The sequence below is a fragment of the Anser cygnoides genome, chromosome 1 (assembly GCF_040182565.1).
Source record: "Anser cygnoides isolate HZ-2024a breed goose chromosome 1, Taihu_goose_T2T_genome, whole genome shotgun sequence".
NCBI lineage: Eukaryota > Metazoa > Chordata > Aves > Anseriformes > Anatidae > Anser > Anser cygnoides.
In genome coordinates, this window is record NC_089873.1 from 152,402,700 (window position 1) to 152,415,000 (window position 12,301).

Genomic DNA, 12,301 nt, shown 5'->3' on the forward strand with positions numbered 1-12,301 from the left:
AGATTTCTAGTGGAAGGAAACCATCAGGATCAAGTAAGTAATTTATACCTCTCTGTCTGAAGAAACAAATAGACAAACAAAAAACAGTATAAAAGTTACCTTTTTTATAACTGCATCATACTATGGTACTGATGATTATCTTGCCATCATATATCCTTTTAGAGTCACAAACCTATATGGCATCTCTAGAAAGCATATAGTCCACCTGCTTCCTAACAGAAACAAAAACAAACAAAAAATCAAAGCTATATTATGCATTTTAACAGTCTGTTCTTCAAATCTCTTTGAGTAAATCAGTACTCAAAGAATTAGAAAATCTTTCCCAGTTCAAGCCTAATTTTGTTTTGTTTTGTTTTGATCTGGTTTGCAGTCTAAGTCCATCAACAATTTTTATCTTTTGTGGATTAAAAATATATATATACATATTTCCTCTTGCCTTTGAGAAACCTTGTATGTGTTTGAGTTTCTGTATTATCTTGTGGTAGTCTTCTATTTTTCAGATTAGCCAACTTTAATTAGCTTTCTACATTGTTTGTTTTGCTTTCACAGAATCACAGAATCGCAGAATCACAGAATTATCTAGGTTGGAAAAGACCTCCAAGATCACCTAGTCCAACCTCTGACCTAACACTAACAAGTCCTCCACTAAACCATATCACTGAGCTCTACATCTAAACGTCTTTTAAAGACCTCCAGGGATGGTGACTCAACCACTTCCCTGGGCAGCCCATTCCAATGCCTAACAACCCTTTCAGTAAAGAAGTTTTTCCTAATATCCAACGAAAACCTCTCCTGGCGCAACTTTAGCCCATTCCCCCTCATCCTGTCACCAGGCACATGGGAGAATAGACCAACCCCCACCTTACCTTGCTAAAGCCTCCTTTAAGGTACCTGTAGAGAGCGATAATGTCGCCCCAAGTCTCCTTTCTCCAGGCTGAACAACCCCAGCTCCCTCAGCTGCTCCTCGTAAGACTTGTTCTCCAGACCCCTCACCAGCTTTGTTGCCCTTCTCTGGACTTGCTCGAGCACCTCGATGTCCTTCTTGTAGTGAGGGGCCCAAAACTGAACACAGTACTCGAGGTGCGACCTCACCAGAGCTGAGTACAGGGGGGACATTCACTTCCCTAGACCTGCTGGCCACACTGTTTCTTATGCAAGCCAGGATGCTGTTGGCCTTCTTGGCCACCTGAGCACACTGCTGGCTCATATTCAGCCGACTATCAACCAATACTCCCAGGTCCTTCTCTGCCAGGCAGCTTTCTAGCCACTCATCTCCCAGTCTATAGCGCTGCTTGAGGTTGTTGCGCTCTGGGTGCAGGACCTGGCACTTGGCCTTGTTGAATTTCATACAATCAGCCTCAGCCCATAGGTCCAGCCTATGCAGATCATCCTGCAGAGCTTTCCTACCCTTGAGCAGATCGACGATCGATGCATGCACCTAATTTGGTGTCTGCAAACTTACTGAGGGTGCACTTGATCCCCTCATCCAGATCATCGATAAAGATATTAAAGAGAACTGGCCCTAGTACTGAGCCCTGGGCACTCCAGTAGTGACCAACCTCCAACTGGATTTAACTCCATTCACCACGACTCTTTGGGCCCAGCTACCCAGCCAGTTTCTAACCCAACAAAACGTACGCCAGTCCAAGCCAAGAGCAGACAGTTTCTTGAGCATCTCCAGTCTGAGAAGTGTAATAGAGCACACAGCCTTTCGTGTAACATATCAGCCAAAACTCCAAATCCAGTTTTTCTGATGCTATGTAAGCTGAGACTTTTGCTTTTTTGCAATGACATACAAGTTCCAGGTTTTTCCTATCACCTTGACTTACTTTTATTCAACTGTCCTGTCCCATACAACAGGACTTAAGATGATTAATAACCTTTTTTCTTCTCCTCATTGATTATAAACATCGATTATAGAACATAGATTAACTAGAATTTTAATTTGTAAGTTTCAGGTATGTAAATTAGATAATGTGTATTCTGTTTCATACGACTACAGTTGCATTTGTACCATAGCTTTTTTTAAATCAAATAGAGGAATCCTGTCAAAAGTAGTACAGGACTAAAACCAAATTTTAACCTGGTCTGTGACAGCAGTCAGAGAAATGTTTTTAATATCTTCTCCATATCCTTTGGGGTATGAAACACTTTCAATTAAAACAACAGATATAGTTAAAGCAGACAAGCTCTTAGATACACAAATATTTCCTCAAACTTAGAATCACAAAGCTCAAACTTAGAATCACAAAATAACACGGTCCCAGTACAAGCTGAGAGCAATCACGCTGTATTTCACTTGTGTACATTATTTTATTATTTTCATTGTCTGAGTGGACATTAGACTATCTATGATGTAGCAGTTGGGTACTGCTGAGATTCAAAACTAGGCCCTTGATAGAGCGACAGAGAAAATTCATAGCAAAAGGAAGGTGTTAAGAACCTAGAAGTTAAGTATTTGAATAAAGTAGTGGTACGATAGTACAATCTAGTTAATTGACATTACAGTCATTACTTAAGAGTTCAATATATTTCAGGAAGCAGGTGGACTTTGTGCCATATAAATATATTCAAAGCTACCCAGTTCTTTCCTTCTAGTCTTTGCCCTGTATGTTGTGGTTTGTTTGTTTTTACATATGTCACCATGCTAAAATTCTTCTCTTGCTAAATCTAGGAAGATCTTTGGGGTGAATTCCATGTGGTTCTGTCCTAGATTCAGCACTATTCACAATTTCTGTCAGTCTTTTATCAGAAAATGTGTTATGACTAGACAGTAAAGATGGTAGCTTTGTCCTTGCTCTGAATACCTTACCTGAGCAGTCATTGAGGAGACTCAATTCTCCTGCAATACTAGATTTAAACAATTTTAAATTTATTAACATCATTTATTTCATTTATTTATTTACTACTAAAATAATGAAGGGAAAATTAAGTTCATTTAAGTTGAAACATAAAGACTTGGCATGCCTCAAAATGTGGACAGCTAATACTGAGGCAATACCAATTTGGTGCGAAGTTTTAAGTTCATAGTATCTTATATCTATTTTATGCACTCATTTTCATACAAAAAACACTGGAACTTCTGGTTGCATGAACTTAGCTTACATTGCTGTATATTCTGGGTTTTCTATTACTAATTGCTTGTGGTGAACCTCATCTACTTTACAAAATGTTAAAAGAAATAAATACAGCTTGTGAATATGAGGTTCCAATGGTATGTACTCCATAAAATATATATTTTTAGTAGAGACAAACAAATAAGAAAGTGTGCAGTTGAAAGACAAGAAAAGTTCATTACTCTCTGATCACTGAAATAGTTCTAGCAAAATTAAATTCATAAAGACCAAACATAGACTTGGGAAGTTACCCCTTTTCTCCCAGGGGATGTAGCTTTTTCAGGATCATGTTTTGGGCATAATGGTTAGAAATAGAATGAAATATAGGCTGTTGTTGTCTCTTAAATTTTCTTTATAAGGGTACATTTTCACCTGTTTAATCAGTTCTTTCACTATGCTTATTTACCTTTATGAGAAAGAAAAGAGAACATTCTTCTTTGTCGCTCTGTTGTCCCTCCCTCAGTTAGTAATACTGCTTCCCGCATCCTACAGTAAATAAATTTAATGGGAAAGACATCCTTCTTAATATAAGAAATGTTCATCTTGCTTTGACTTGGTCTGGCTGATTATTTGGCTCAGTTGTCACAATGAACATATGACAATGTCATAGAAAACTAATTTCTGGATTTGCTTGTAGCTGTACTTTTAACTGTCGTAGTTAATATGTGTTATTTTACAAATAATTAATACTAACTGCAAAAATATAAAAATTAATGCTAAGAACTTGAACAGTAATTGTTACTTGAATATAATATATGCATACATATATATTTGGCATACTGAGATATATACCTTTATTGAAAGGATAACCTGATACAGCTCTTATTCAAATTATTGAAACTGTGAGTATTCTTTGTGTTGTGGCTTCAGGTGGGATTCTTGATTGTTTCTGACTGTCTGTTGGTATGAAACTGGATAGATTTTTAATGTATTATACACTTATGCACATTTCTTGATGCTCATATTTTTATTAAAATTAACTTTAGGTGTAGAATAAGGAAGAAAGCTGGGATAATCTCCAAACCCGATGAAGATGTGGAGTGTAACATGTAGCACACTTGCCTCAGAGTTGAGACAAGGCCAAGAAATAGCTCTGAGTGTTGGAACAGTGGGTCAAGTAAAACTTTAATATTTCACAGGCTGCAGTGATGATGATTCTTGACTTCAGGGTGTTTGACGCAAGTTAATGATTGATTAGCTGATGACTGATTGATGACTGATTTTTTTTCTTCTGCAATATTTGGTGGACCTGGATATTGTATTGTAAAGATTTTTTACTTATATATGTATATGTATATATATAATTTTACTCTTAAATTAGTGTTCCTTCTGTATGTTCCATGCTCCATGCCACAGAGCACATACTGTGGTAATGTTAATAGCTTGTAAGGAGTAATCACAAAGCTCTTAATGGCAGCTACTGGAAATGACCATAAAAGACATACTTTGCATTCCATTTAACTGATATTTTCTTTTAAAAATAATATTTTGTTATTTATCAATGTGCTCTCAATATTTCGGTATTCTAAAATACACAGATGTTTCTGTATAACCATAAGGACCTAGTAAACATTTGGTCATTTGAGACATGTATATAGACTGACAAAACTCATCGTTAGTATTGCACATATTTAAATCCATTTTTTAGTATAACTTTTGTAGATGATGTTCTTGAAGTTGGCACAAAAACAAAATGAACATTTCTCCATTTACTTTAAAAACTTAGCTAACCCTTCCCTTCCCTTCCCTTCCCTTCCCTTCCCTTCCCTTCCCTTCCCTTCCCTTCCCTTCCCTTCCCTTCCCTTCCCTTCCCTTCCCTTCCCTTCCCTTCCCTTCCCTTCCCTTCCCTTCCCTTCCCTTCCCTTCCCTTCCCTTCCCTTCCCTTCCCTTCCCCTTCCCTTCCCTTCCCGCCCTGCCCTTCCTTGCCTTGCCGTGCCCTGCCCTGCCCTTTCCAGCAGTTCTTGTTCTCCCAGCTATATATAGTAATTAACGTGTTGTCTTTTTTTTTTTTTTCTATATCTATAAGATGATACAATTTAAAGGTTCAGTGAAATATAATATTTTTGTACCCTAGGGAAGATGATAAACAAAATGGAAGAATCTAAGTCATTATCCTTTAGGTGTTAATTTGCCAAAATATTTCTAAATTACTTCATATACTTTGAGGATTGTATTCTGGTATTGGGTAAGCTTTTATGAAGATTTTTTTTTTTTTTAAATATCACCACTAAATGTTTACTCAGTGTTCATGTTTGATCTTTTTTTGTACAATCCTTATTCCAAAGCTGGAATTTATTTTCAATGACTACATATAAATGCAGCACATGCTCTGCGTCCTAACAGATGCCATCTGTAAAAGCATTTACTTTAAATTAGTGGAATAAGTAATCAAAAGAGCTTTGTACTTAATGCAGAACTTTTGGTGACTATTAAATGCTCATTAGAGGGTGTTTTTGCTGTATGACTGTCAAAATCAGCAGGACGTTTATGTTAGATTTCCTGAGTGGGTCAAGATTGAATATGATTTTACAACTTAAATAACATAAATGAATGCAGGTTATTTCAGAATATCCAGATGTTCCTTAAACTCCCTGCCCCTAAGCGAAACTTAGTCAATTTAAATTTTGCTGCAATATTACAGTGAGAATTTTTGCTTCAAACATTTAACAACTCTCTTATTACATTTCACTTTTTTGTGTCTTATCCATCACAATTGAAAAAGATAATCAGTATTGTATTAAAGATCTCTTTCTTTGAGTCTTGCAGTAATAGATGGCTCAAATTATAATAAAAAGGCTTTGGAAAGGTCAGTATCCTTACTACAGGTTCCTTAAATAAAAGGTTGCATGGCCATATTTTAGGAACCCTTATAATCTTACTGGACTCAATTTACCTTTAAAACTGAAGAGGTTCTAAGAGTAAACAGTAGCTTTAAAGTTAGCTGTATATTTTGAGCTTTCTGTATCTTAATTAAGATTTCTACATTCTTTTAGACAAATTTTAATACAATAAATTATTTGTCAATAAGAATTACATCCACTTGTATCTTGTTTTTGTTTTTTGTTGTTGCTCTTGTTTTTTAATGTTTCACATACTTATGTTAATTTTGACCTTTGGAGAATGCAAAATCTGTTAGGAAGAAGACAATAAATGTAGATTTAGAGTTAATTTATAAAATTTGGTAAAAACTGCCTAAAAGTGGCCTGTAAGCAAGACATTTTCCTTGGTAAGATTTCACTGAACAATAATCATTCTGAGGTTTTTACTGTAGTACAGATAAAACAGCCTATTAGAAAATATGTTTGAAGTCCATAAATCCAATATAAAAATATTAAAACATTGGATAAACATTAAAATATTATCTTTACATTGTTTAAACATTACTTTTGCATAGTTGAACTCCAAGACAAGGATAGATAGGGCTTTGGGAAACCTGATCTAGTGGAATGTACTCCTGTCCATGACAAGGCACTTGGAACTAGATGATCTTTAAGGTCCCTTCTAACTGAAACCATTCTGTGATTCTATGATTCCAGGTAACATTTTCAGCTCTAATCAAAACATAATAATAATTATTATTTTTAACTATTCTTCTTTTAAAATATTTTTTTCCATGACATCTGTGACAAAAGTAAATGAATCACAATGTTATTTAGGCTAATTATACTTTGCCATTACTTATGTATCTCAGTTGTGGAAGAATTCGAATTGGATCCTAAACAGGAAGTTTATTGGACCATACTCTGAGTTTCCTGGCTATAATTTATATTAGGAAGAAAACATCTCTCCATCCTGGCAATAGCCATTGGGGTACTGAGTATGTCTGATTGTCTGAAATAGGTTTTGAATACCAGTCTTCATTCCCTAAGAAACAGATAATTGTAGCAGGCAACAGAGGAAGTTGGTTTTGTTCCTATATTTTCTCGCCCTGTTCCTCCAACAGGCTCTTCTTGCTTCCTTCAATATTTATTTGGTTTATACAAAATGAAAGACGTCAGCATGAAACCACTTCCTTATCACGAGTATTTAAACCATGTATAAGACTGTTTCAACTCAAGTTAAAAGCTACTGTTTTTTAACTCATGAGGATCCTGAGTTTTAGGCTCTGTTTCCTTCCTCTTTCCTGTTAACATTGGTCCTGCTATGGAAAATAAATAAATAAATAAATAAACAAATGTAATATATGGTCACTGAACCAAAAAAAAAAAAAAGCAATTGAATGACTTTAATGTTGTTGATGTGTGCTCAGACAGCTCAGAACTTTTCTCAGTGAATACAGTGAAGTATCCTGTATGAATAGTAAGAAGAAAATCACAGAAGAAATAGACGCAGGATCTCTTTGAGATCTTGTAATCTTGTAATCAGGTGCAAAAACACCTTTTATGAAAGGTAGGAAATTTAATCCCTTTAGATTTGGCTGGGTTTCAAACTCATGTTGACAAAAATAATTCCCAGTAATACCTAATATATAAAGCATTTTTTTTCTTTTTTTTTCCCTGTTCCTCAGGTAAAATTATTTGTGAAATATAATATAGTTCTTTATAGTAAATAAAATACATTCTAAAAACAGATTTCCTTTAAATATATTTCATGGATTCTATTGCTAAGAAAACAACTTAAAGATTCCAGTTCTAGGATTTATGTGATTTCCTCTTCAAGCCAAATATCATAACAAAGTCATGTAGAAGCACTTCTTTATCCTGGTAAGCTTATGCAAATGTTGATTGCTTTTACCCAATAATTTCTATTGCTTGTCCTGATGAAGAGATTTTAGTCTGATTTTAGTTAAGATCAAGTTTCATCTGTACACTGACTTGTACTCTTTCACCTGAAGATTTCAACTGACATTTTAAAGCTCTTACAGATGCCTATATATACATATATATTTTGGTTCAAGCAAATTATTAAAAAGAAATTTTACTTGAAATCCTGTGAGAAACAGAGGAACTGAACAAACTATTATAATAGAAGAAACCTTTCTGTACAGACTTTAACACTGTTATATGTTGACCTAATATATATATATATATTTTTTTTCTGTATAGATAATGCCAAACCATAAAAATGGTACAATGTTAATATTTTGCACTAAATAAATATTGTTCTATATAAGGATAGAAAAAACATATGGTCAACATAGGAAGATGTACAGAATGCCAAAAATGAGGGGGAAGCTGAAAACTAACATCATCATCATCATCATCATCGTCTTAAACAGTTGTAAGCTATCTGATTGAGGGCTAGTTGTTGTAGTCTGTGATTATTTTCCCTTGCTTGGTTGGTAAAGCTATGTCGTAATGCTGTGACTGAGGAGCAGCTGATTGAGTCTGTGTTATGATATTGTTATTATATGATTTGAAAGGTCAAATCACTGAATTATTAATTAATGTTTGGTGAAACCAATGAGAAAACTTTGGTTGCCTTCAAGAGACTCTGAGTCAGACCAGTGGTGTAATCATGAATCTATTTCATGTATACAAACAGAAATTACTTTCCTCTATATCTCAGTAGCATTAAGAGAACATGCTCATTTGTTTGTAAGATTCTTAGGTACTAGAGTGGGTCTTATGGTAGGAATGATAAAAAGGCACGTTTTGCTTTACAATGATATTGGGCACAGAAGTATTAACAAAGAGTTCTTGAGCAAAAGAACAATTAATTTTCTTACAGGAACATATCTGCATGGCAGCAGATACAAAGGCAAAATTGATGTAACTGAATGTTGCATTTCTTTTCTGCGTCTCATGTTCTTAGCATTCAGCTGAAATTTAGGTGTGAGGCAAGTCTTGATCTACTGGGATAGCCATGAAGAGAACATAAATAGAAAACAGAAACACAAGGAGAGCAGGAAAAAAAAAAAAAAAAAAAAGGTGATATTTTTATCATGAAAGAAAAGATGAAGTCAAGAAAATATTGTATATTACAAGTAGTGGCTTGTGAATGCGTTAAAATGCAAAATTGTTTGTTCAAGCCTAGGAAAAAAATAAAGAAAAAAAAAAAGAAGAAAATTCCTCTAAAATTGTTGTTAGTCCATGAGTTCCTTAGGAGGTAATTGTTTTTTATCACTTTGCCTTCATAAGTAACTCACAGTTTACTATTGCTTAGTAGTTAGTATGTTATTCTAATCATTGTAAATACAACTTTAAAATACACCTCATTTTGCACTGTAACAATATCACTACATAATTTCTTTTACTGTTTTTTTTAATTATATATATATATATAAACAGTGCAAACAGCTAACAATGCATAACTTCTTTTATTAAATAATTTCCTTGTTCTTAAAAGATCCCAAAAGATTACTGATATGGTTTTAAAATTCTAAATTGAAAATTAGTGCACAGAATATATACCAAATCATAGCCATTACGCCTAAACTTTATATCATTAACTGTGTAAGTAACCCAAATGAAAAATTATGACAGAAGATAACGACCATAACATAGAAAGTTTTCATACATGTAAACAATTTGTTCTGATAATTTCATTATATTAAATACTGTTTTCCTTTAGAAAAAATCTCATTTATTTCAGGAAACTACTTATAACCTGACAATTACAGGATGCCAGAATCTTGTCTATTTGAGGAATGGTCCTGAATGTAGAAACACAAAATTTCTAAGAATTTGTCCTAAATTTCAAATAGGAGTCTTTTTTCTTTGTCTGCTTGATTGACTGATTGAAATTTTTGACATTTTTGAAGTTTTTTCCCCCGGATATAGAATAAATAGAAAAGATTAAACAAAACAAACAAACAAACAAACAAAAAAACCTCCCAAAGTTACCAAAAGTTATCCTGGTGATTAAAAAAACACTCTGTATCAAACAGATAAAGGAAAAGCTAGTAAATAAATGATCAAGTATTAAAGTATTGCACATTTTCATGGATTTTTTTCTGGCTGAAATAATAGATATATGGCTAGCAGATATACAATGTATATATATATTCAATTTTTAAAGAAAGTTTAAGTGGAAAAAAAAACAAAACACATATATTACAGGCTTTAGCTGGTCAAGCCTTGGTGTTGGCTCTATGAAACAAAGTAACTTAAGAGAAACAATAACTATTTGAAAATAAATATACATATATATAAAGTATACATATTTTGAATCTTAGTAAGAGATTTAAAAGACATTAAAGAGATTTTTAAGAGATTAAAAGAGACTTATATTTCTGAATTGCCCACATGCACTTCTTATTTATTTATTTATTTCCATTAGTTAGCATGGCTGCTTATCTACCAAAATATTATTAGAACCTTTTTTGAAATATAAATGATGATAATTTTTTTAATCTATTTGTCTTTCTTCATCAAGAATAACTCACTGCAAAACTGAGCCCAAATATAATGTGAACACATTGACAGACACAGAGTACTGGTGGCCAGTCCGGATATATTTTCCACAGTCAGACCACATAATTTCTGTATAGAGCAGACATCTATCGATAGCATTTCCTTTTTCTGGAAGTGAGATTTAAAAGCATGTTGAACTAGTTGTTAACCTGATAATATCCAGACAAAACCAAAATTCAATAGCTTCCCTCCCATCAATCTTTTTTTCTTCTTCTTTTTATTTATATATTTATGTTATTATTTAAATTGTCACTCCAGGGTAAGATGAATATGAGGAAGAATATGGAAGTGCCCCGGTACAAAGAAGACAGGGATTTCCTAGAAAGAGTCCAGCGGAGGGCCACAAAGATGATACGGGTTCTGGAGCATCTCCCCTCGAGCATCTCCCCTATGAGGAAAGGCTGAGAGACCTGAGTCTGTTAAGCCTTGAAAAAAGAAGACTGAGTGGGGATCTCATCAATGTTTATAAATACCTTAAGTGTGGGAGACAGAAGGATTCAGCCAATCTCTTTTCAGTGGTTTGTGGGGACAGGACAAGGGGCAATGGACACAAAATGAAGCACAGGAAGTTCCACACCAATATGCGAAAGAACTTCTTCACAGTGAGGATGACAGAGCACTGGAACAGGCTGCCCAAGGTTGTGGATTCTCCTTCTCTGGAGATATTCAAGACCCGTCTGAATGCCTACCAGAAGCAATTCTGTCAAATATGTGCCTTCATTGCCTCCTACTCCTTAGTATTTTGCTGATGCACAAAATTTCATGCCAGTGTGCTGAGGTCCTAGAAATTCCATTTCCTTCTCTTGTCCCTTGCCCTCCATCTCACAAGGAAAATCTTTTCTATTGCTGACCCCATACCACTAGATGTAGCTTCCTCTCTCATCTACCTCACTGAGTAGCTCCAAAAGACCCTGCCCACACCAGACTGTTGAGTTGTACCTTGATGTTGCCTCCTGCTTTAGTTGCTTACATGTAGGTCTCACTATCAGTTTGCAAACCTGTGTACACTTGGCATGATTAAGACTCATTTCAGCCAAATCCCTCATGAACAAAGGAGGCTAGGAAGAAGATATCAGGTCATAGAGATGTTACGTATTAGTAAGGCCATTAATTTCTTCTTTGATTGTCTGTCAGAATATATTCAGCAGCACCGTAAATGGTAATTTGATTGTATCCATTGACATAGCAGTCCTTTTGTAACAGGAGTTTTTTTCTTTTTTATTTAGTGCAGTCTCCAGGTTCAGGTGATAAAGACCTGACAAAAGGTGAAAAATATTATTCAAATAGTTCAGTTTGAATAACTGATTTGTGACAGTCTCTAAATAAATGTTAAAATAGCTTCATATATTGGTAAGTCATGTTGACAAAATGAACAAGCAGTCCCTGTTTCATGAAGGCGAAGGATTTCCTTCACTCTTTTTACTCAGTTAAATCTAAGAGAATTAAATAAATTTTATATATATACATATTTAAAGCAGAATTCAATAGGAAATTCTAATGTGATGAAATTAATTTATTAGTGGATGATTTTTTTTCAAGAAGCTTTTTAAATAGACTTTTTTTTTTAGAGTTCAGTAGGTAAAGAAAAGGGTATACACAGTTCATTGTATCAGCTCTTAAATAATATATTTACTTTGGACTTTACAAACCTCCTAAATTTCTATGGAATGTACAACATTTGCATCATCCTCTCCAAGAACTAAGGAAAGGCTGAAATATTTTTAGCCATGCCACAGAATATTGACACTTTAGAAAGAGGATAATGGCAGAATAATTTGATGTGTGTTGTGCTGTAGTTGCTGATCTTCTGCAACTTGGTTTTATACCATT